The following is an 8,997-nucleotide window of genomic DNA, read 5'->3' on the forward strand; positions in this document are numbered from 1 at the left end:
TGATATCTAACATTGTTGACAGATCTAGGCAGAAAACTGTAGCAAAATGTGATTTTTACGGATTTTTTCGTCAGGGTCTACTTGGTTTAGAGCTTATAGCGTGAAAAGTAATCCGTCAACATATAATTTATTTTACCAAATCTTTTTTCTAAGATATCAATTTATAGAATAAACACCATGAATTTAAGTTTGAGTCCATGAAATAGTAAAAAAAATTACCAAACGCGATACTAGCATTGCATTTTATAAATTCTATTTTGATACATAAGGTCCATAAAGCGTACTTACTTACAAAAATTAGCGCAAAATTATTGATGAGATAGGGCTTAAATAAATATTTATACTCTATTTTGTATGTTCAGTTCTAATTTTCCAAAAATTGGTATTTTTTAAAGGAAAAACGGACGTCTGGCAAATTTCATAATTGTCAATAATTTTCGCAAGGGGGTACACCCGTCTGAGAGGTGATAACAAACAAACTAGCATGTAAACATACATATTTTCTTTTGTATATGTATTGCTAGAATGTATATTTATCATTTAAAGCTAAGCTTTTAATGATTGAGCCCATTTAGTGCCGAGTATAGGACTACCTTAACAAAGTCTTTTGCTTTTTCACATATTGCACATTAAAGATTTAAGAGTTTAGTCCCCTAAAATCCATAATTATGTCATCAATGGGTGTGGCAATGCGTTTTACAAACTGATATTGTTACGATCAACAACTTTGTTTCTGTAGTGCATTACAAAATCTTTTTCATTTTTAACTTATGTGAAAAGGACTTTACGAGTGAATTGGCCCCTAATGTAAGAGGCCAGCCCCTTTTTCTTGAGTTTAATCAAAAGGTCTCACAAATACTAACAATTTTTATTCTTAGACGTATTTAAAATTGTTGATCATTTTTGAGATACCGATGATTGAATATTTTAGGGGCCAATCCTCTAGATCCTTAATGGGGATAGACATTCATTTGGTGTTTTGATTGATGGAATCAATTAGAATTATCAATGCAAGCATTTTCTCTTCTACAAAGCTTAACAAAATATGTCTCCTTCTCTAGATATATTGCGTCAAATTTTAAGTACGTTGGCCCCTAAAAATCCCAAATTACGTAATAAATGGGCGTTGCAATGATTTTTCCTCATATATATATTGTAACGATCAACAACTTTGCTTCTGTAATGCATTACACAATCTTTATCATTTTTAAGTTATTTATAATAGAGTTTAAGAGTGTCTTGGCCCCTCATTTAAGGGGCTAGTCCCTTTTTCTTGAGTTTAATCGAAAGGTGTTACATATTCTAACATTTTCTGTTCTTTTAACTATTTGAAATTGTTGATCATTTTTGAGATACACATGATTGAATATTTTAGGGGCCAGCCCTCTAGATCCTTAATGGGGCCAGAGATTGTTGTTTTTTGGATTGAATGAATCGATGAGAATTATCAATGCAAGCATTTTCTCTTCCACAAACCTTAACAAAATATGTTTCCTTCTTTAGATATATTGCGTCAAATGTTAAGTACTTTGGCCCCTAAAATCCCTAATTACGTAATAAATGGGCGTGACAATGATTTCTCTTGATTGATATTATTACGATCAACAACTTTGCTTCTAAAATGCATTACAAAATCTTTATCGTTTTTAAGTAATTTGTATTAGAGTTTACAAGTGTTTTGGCCCCTAAAAAAAGGGACCAGCTCCTTTTTCTTCAATTTGTTGAAAAGAACTTTTGACTATCTACGACTTTTGTTATATATGTTTTAACAAAATATTAACTGATTAAAAGATACAGATCGAAATGTATGAAAATTTTGATGCAAATTTCGTATCCAATTTTTGAGCCTAGTCGAGCTCAGGGAAATGGCGCCACTGGCGCCAAAAAACTACTTCGGCACAACTACAAACTATGGTCTACCTATCCTGAAAATAAAATAATTATATCTCTGATAGTCTCTGAGTTTATGTATGCCCAAAATTTTGAAAAAAAGGTTTGAATTGGTGCATGACATGGAGGTTTTGATGGAAAAATCGCTTCCGGTTTTATAATGAAATGTGGATCCTTCTGTCAGATATGGGCATGTACTACATCTGGGTTAGTCGCATTTTGAAGTTGCTCCAACTTATGCCACACTTGTCCTAGGCTATTTAAAAGAAAAAGTTTATTCAAACATTCAAGACAGATTTGATCACGACTATGAAACCTTCATAAGAAAGTCATGGACACGTTATTTGGACGATTTTTTTATTTTATGGGACAACAGTGAAAATCGGTTAACTGAGTTTAATATCCTCAACACTTTGAGCACTACTCTGAAATTCACTATGGAATCGGTCTATAATATGCTACCCTTCCTTGACGTTATGGTACTTAAAAAAGAAGACCAAATAATAACGGATGTATTCTACAAAGTAACGGATACAAAGCAGTATCTTTTATTTGACTTGTGCCACCCTAGACACACTAGGAATAATATTCCATACAATTTATCAAGGCAATAATCTCCGATACAGATATCTTAGACTTTCTTCTCACAGAATTACAAGATTTACTATTTCAAAGAAATTATCCCATACAACTGATTCAAACCGGAATTAACAAAGCCAAATATCATGAACGAAAGGATTTACTTTTAGTTAAAATTAAACCCGTCAAAAATGTTATACCCTACGTTTCTACGCACAACCCTCGAAATCTAGAAGTGTTCAACATCATTAGAAATAACCTACCTATCCTAGAGGAGGATCCAGACATGAAGAAAATATTAAATACTTCACAGATTATCACAAGTAAACGACAAAGCCCTTCTCTTAAATGTATTCTTACCAGAGCATCGTTTTCTAGTAAAATCCAGGAACCAGCCATCATAAAAAATGCGACAAACCAAGATGTAGTACATGCCCATATCTGACAGAAGGATCCACATTTCATTTTAAAACCGGAAGCGATTTTTCCATCAAAACCTCCATGTCATGCACCAATTCAAACCTTATCTATGTCTTACGTTGCGCTGGTTGCGGTGAAAATTATATTGGTCAGACAGGAGACACATTGAGACACAGGATGACCGTGCACCGACAAGAAATCAGGGAACCTAAATATTAATGTACGTTCGTCAGTGAACATATAAGGACATGTGCCAGGAAAATTTTTTTACCGTTTTTCCTTTTTACAAGTTTCTGAGGGATACCACAGAAAAAGAACGTGAGGCAAACGAAAAACTGGTTATCAACAAATATAGACCTGTTTTAAATGCCTAATAATTATATAATGTATCAGATAAAAACTGTTCCCACAATAATTTTATAAATTTCTATTATTTGTATGCAGAATTTTATTTTCCCGTACTTAATGAATATCTTTATATTATGACGTCATAATCAATTCGGCTACATAACGTAACATAATACTAGCATTTTATGACGTCAAAATATGAAATATGTATTCGTATGTATGTGTATTTGTGTAACTTAGCAACATGTTGTCAAACTTCAGGCCCCGGGGCCACGAACGTCTTGAGTCGAACTCAACGGTCTTTTTCTACTCAAATCTGAGAATTTTCTCAAATCTCTTGAGTTTCACTCAAGAAAGTGTGCCACGAAAATAGAGTCTCACTCAAGCTGAGAAAAGTCTTGAGTTTTTCTCAAAATATCTGAGATTGCTTAGCACCTGTCTCAAGCGTTTCACTCAGCATTCAAAATGGCTGCCAGACGTATCCTTCTGTGGAATATGATGCGAGTTCCGAGGCGAACAGTGCGAGACCGTAGCAATCCCTTAGAGCTTTTGTCTGAGGATGAAATTTTCATGAGATATCGCTTTAGATCCGCCACGATCTTCTTCATTTGTAGCTTGATTTCGGACACCATCAGCCACCAGACGCAACGAAGCTGTCCCTTACCACCCCTTCTACAAGTCTTGGCAGCTCTGCGGTTTTATGCCACTGGGTCTTTCTACCAGCTGATCGGAGATTCCCTCTGTGTATCCAAATCAGCTGTTGGACGTGCAGTTCGAGCAGTTACCTCCCTTTTATCTGCTTTATCTGCTAGATTTATAAAGTTCCCTTCACAAAACGACATTTCATCTATAAGAACCAAATTCTATCAATTGGCTGGTAAGATTAATTACATTAATTGAATTAAACTCATTCCATCAATACAGAAAATCATATCTTACCATCGTTTAGGGCCGTTCCTAGAGCGAGCGTCTTGTTTTGTTTTTTCCAAGGGAGGTCACTCTAAATAAATACGTAAAGTATGGAAAGGCCATAGGACAATTATTAAATTTTTTAAGGCTATGAATTTGATAAATATTATACAACACTATATTTTAAACGACCTTATATATGCAGAGAGGGCTGCAGGAAAACATCTACCCATTGATATTATATTATAGTCTCTCACCTTTAGCCTTATTAGCATATTTTGTCAAAATAAATATAAGATAATTCATAAGAGAAAATAATGAATAAAGTGTGGTTTTATCGAATATAAACGTTTTAGAAAACTTGAGCACAGAAGAAACCAAGCTGCGTATTTTTAATTTTACTGGGAATGTTTTTCATATTTGTGAAAAAGAAAATCGGAATGTGTGAATGTAAATTTAAAGTTATAAATTCATATTATTAAATGGTTTCCAAATGTGGTATGCTGTGTCGATGGGACTTTAATTCGTATTCGATGTCCTGTGCAAAACGAGGCAGAGTTTGTTTGCAGGAAAGGATATTATGCTCTAAATGTCCAGGTCATACATGCAATAATTTCCAACACATATATGAAATTCATTCTCTCTCTCTCTCTCTCTCTCTCTCTCTCTCTCTCTCTCTCTCTCTCTCTCTCTCTCTAACAGATTTGACATATCGTTATGAAAATGAATTTATCATTATTCTAATATCCAATCCTAAAGCCATCCTAACTATGGTATAACTATCCTCATTAAATGAGTATAAATTGTAGATGGCTTGCGATGCTACATATCGTTTTGTAAATTGCGTTGCAAAATGGCCCGGAAGTGTACACGATTCCCGTGTATTTAAGGAATCCTCACTAGCCAGAATATTTGAGACTAGTAAGTATATAAATTCAAAAATCAATTTCTTTCATAAAAACAAGAATTTAAAAGGATGACAAATAAAATATACATGCCTATATATTTTTCATACTTAGATGCGCGCACAGGTTTGATCTTAGGTGATTCTGGTTATGCCCTGAAAAGATATTTGATGGTACCCTATGACTCCATCAAACAGAGCCGAAGAAAACTTCAATAGTGCATTGTGTCGTACAAGGGTAACGATTGAGCAAGCGTTCGGTATCCTCAAGAGGCGATTTCCTTGTCTTCAAATAGGTAATATGCTCAAATGCTTAGAAAATTAGCATGTTATTTACATGTACATGTATATGTACTCATAATACTTTTTCAAGTACAAGTCTCTTACTTTTTGACTTTGTTTTATTTGTATTTAAAGGATTACGAGTTCAGCCAGAACAAGCTTGTTCTATTGTGGTGGCCTGTGTTGTGCTGCACAATCTGGGCATTGAGCGACAGGACATCGTTGACATCCCACCGGTTAACAGACAGATAGTGGACGAGGTCGCATTGCCAGCTGTGAACGGAGGTCGGAATGAAGGAAAGGCAGTGCGGGACCATATTGCACAGACCTTTTTTGCAAATTGATCAACTGGTAATTATCTTAATAGAAAACACACACCGATAAATTCAGAAATTAGATAATTTATTGTTCACTGATTAATTTCTCCTTCTTTAACTTCAGAAGATGAATTTCTTCTTTCAGTTTCTCCTTCTTTAATTCCATGATTTCCATATCCATCTTTTCCATTTCCTTCACCAGTAGCTGTTTTTGTAGATCCACCAAACTTTGCTTTTTGCTGGATGTAGATTGACCACCATGACTCACAGTCGGGGTTTTGCGAGCCGGAACGGTGGTGCTCAGAGATGATGACGTTGACTGGTGGCACTCCACGCTCGACTCGAAGTCCATTACATCTGAATAAAAAGCAATCTTATGCAATAGAACACTAGCGTTTAATGTCATTTTTTGTGGGTTTTTTTTTTTTTTTTTTTTTTTTTTTACAGTTGACATGAATACATTAAGCACTTGGTAAATCGCCATATTAGTTCCGATCGCTCCTCAGCTGCCACGTACTAGAGAACTGTAGCAATATTAACGTTTATTTAAAAATAACTCACAATTTTTTTTTAAATGCTACAGAACGGGGTTGTGCTGAACATTCACGTACATGTATTTATCGCTCAAATGTATTCGTTATTCGTAACTTTGTCGTAAGCAAATTGAAATTGTCGCGTAAAATTAACGCATGTAAATGTTGAAATATGTAATGGCTTATTAATCAGATTAAAATTTAATTTCCGAATCATTACAAACGTAGATAGATGTTACGTTATTCATCGGTAAAACGATCTTTAAGATTATTGATAACTTAAAGTGAATTATTCACAGAATTTAAAACGTGCAATGCAATCAAACAAATATTTCTATCGTATCAACCGCATAAAAAATATGTTAAGTACATTAAACCAGTATTGTATAACGTTTTCTTTTTGTTTCTAAATATAATTAAAAAGATTGTACGTGAAAAGAACAAAATAAATTAATATACGCAGCTTATTTACCACAGGGGGTATTTACCACAAACTGTTTAAAATTATAGTATCATACATAATTGAAGTAGACTAATAGATTGTGAACAGTAAATTTTGCGCTTTATTCTTCTTTAATTTGTTAAGTTAGGTCGTGTCTTTATCAAACAATGATTCTGACTGCTTTAAAATCATAATATTTTATTGGCTGTTGACCAAAAAAGATTTGTGACCATCCAATGAAAAAAATACACAGAGTTTGATTGACAGGTTAGCCAGCTGCAGGTGTTACCCGATGTCCGAGTTAATGTGTAAATTAAAAAGAAACTACTTGCTTAGTACGACATGACAGTATCACTTAGTGTTGATTTTTTGTAAAAAAAAAAAAAAAAAAAAAAAAAAAAAAAAAAGATAAACATACATAGGCGTAACTATAGAAATAGAAAACTAATATTATGGCGGTAGTGGAGATAAAACGGATATAATGGGTATTCATACATTTATTTTAGCTTTAAAGTTGCACCTATGTATACCTCCAGTATCAATGCCAGAGTCGAGACCCTGAAGTGAAGGTCGACCGTCCATTGAGTCGATGACGGCTCGTTCTATGGGGGTGGGGGACTGGGGTTTCGGTCCTCCACCGGTTTTAGGCCTCTTCATCTGTGAAATTTTATCCTTAGCTGTACATTAAAAAAGTATCAATTAGGTTATCGCTCCAAACTTTCTTTCATTTTTTATGACATAAATCAAACTTAACACGCAATAAAATGATTCTATAAATATTACCTCTGCATTTCAAATTTGCATACTGTTTTCCAGCTTCTTTTCCTGTTCGGACATAAACACCAACTCTGAAATTATAGTTTTTAGATTTATTTTAAACTTAAGATTGACCATTGGCATTTTTTCTTACTTTAATAAAAATCATGCGCAACGAAAAAAAAAAATGAAAGAATTCAGAAAACGTTTAACGAGATACTTTGAGATTTAATACATGTAACTACAGTAACATACGTGTAGCATATTATTCTATACAGTATATACAATGGTATAATATTCACTAGTTATTTATTCCTTAAGCTTAATTGCTTATAAAAGCAAATTGTTTTTAATGCATTTGAAAATGACGAACCGAAATCTACGCAATTCAAACAATTTAACGTTAGCGGGCCATGTACATATATCTGCATGTACCTTTACACCCGCATTAAACCCCAAAAAAGAACATTTTATTGTTCTGAGATTAGGGTTTTTTAAACCATAATTAAAGTTTTGAATTAATTGTTAACGTGTTAACATGGTTATGTTTAAAAATTCAATGTCATTATTTTTTGTTTGTAAAACAGGGTTACCGCTTTTCAAAATAGAAAGTTATTCAATGTATTGATTCTTAAATGCTTAAAATTTATTAAACGTACTGGGAAACCGCTTTTGCCACATCTTCCCATGCTGTCTCCCGTTCTTTTTTCCCTCTACCACACCCCTTAAACTTTCCAAATAAAGACTTAATTCTCCTTTTTGGTTACTTCTTCCAAGAGAACACTCTGTTCGAGATCTGTCCATGTTGGTTTCCTTTTCCGGGTACTGGAGACGAGCGGCGGCGATATCGTACAAACAGTTTCTTCTGTATCTGCGATGCTAACATTCGGCATAAGAATATCGTACAGTATGTCGACTTCGTCCATTTTGACAATACAGGCGTCCCATACAGACGATTTTTAAACGTCATCAAAACATAAAATGACGTCACAATCGATATATTTCATACAGTGAAACAAAAAATGAAAGCAAATAAGATAAGGAATGATTTTATTATTCAGTTACATATTTTTTTTCATGCATGACCGCTTATGTCATTAAAAATTATCTGAGTTCTATACAGAGTTTTGTCACTCAGTTGAGTTGAGTTACTTTCGTGTTCGTGGCACACTTTTTTGAGTCAAAACTCAGTAGAGTAAAATAAATTTTACTCTACTCAGATTTGAGTTGAGTAAAATACAACGTTCGTGGCCCCGGGGCCTGATGATTTAAAATGAAACTAGTTGAGTTTATTTCGGTGTTGTGATTTTTTCATATATTTAAGCATTGAATCGTTATTTTTTGAAAGATATAGTCTCATAACTGCAGCGGTGTGTGCATACAAATTGAGTAACGAGCGTTTTTTTCTGGTTGTTCTGAGTATATTCTGTGGTATTTTCTTTGCTTCTTCTATGGTCGAATCTATTAGTTTGTCAGGATAATTTTGAGCATTTAGATACCTTTTCAATTCCATCAATCTTTGGTTTTTTTCTTCACTTACAATAGTGCAAATTCTTCTTGATAAATTGTAAGGGATATTTTTTTTGGTGTGTGTAGGGTGACATGATTTAAAATTTT

The 8,997-nt window shown here is 33.8% G+C and overlaps 2 pseudogenes; one reads left to right on the forward strand and one right to left on the reverse strand.

Annotated features, from left to right (window-relative positions):
* The first annotated feature begins 4,482 nt into the window (after nt 1-4,482).
* LOC128183388 (putative nuclease HARBI1) lies at nt 4,483-5,988 on the forward strand (annotated as a pseudogene).
* On the reverse strand, nt 5,735-8,306 carry LOC128183379 (uncharacterized; annotated as a pseudogene).
* Between the last annotated feature and the right edge of the window lie 691 nt (nt 8,307-8,997).

The sequence above is a fragment of the Crassostrea angulata genome, chromosome 5 (assembly GCF_025612915.1).
Source record: "Crassostrea angulata isolate pt1a10 chromosome 5, ASM2561291v2, whole genome shotgun sequence".
Lineage (NCBI taxonomy): Eukaryota > Metazoa > Mollusca > Bivalvia > Ostreida > Ostreidae > Magallana > Magallana angulata.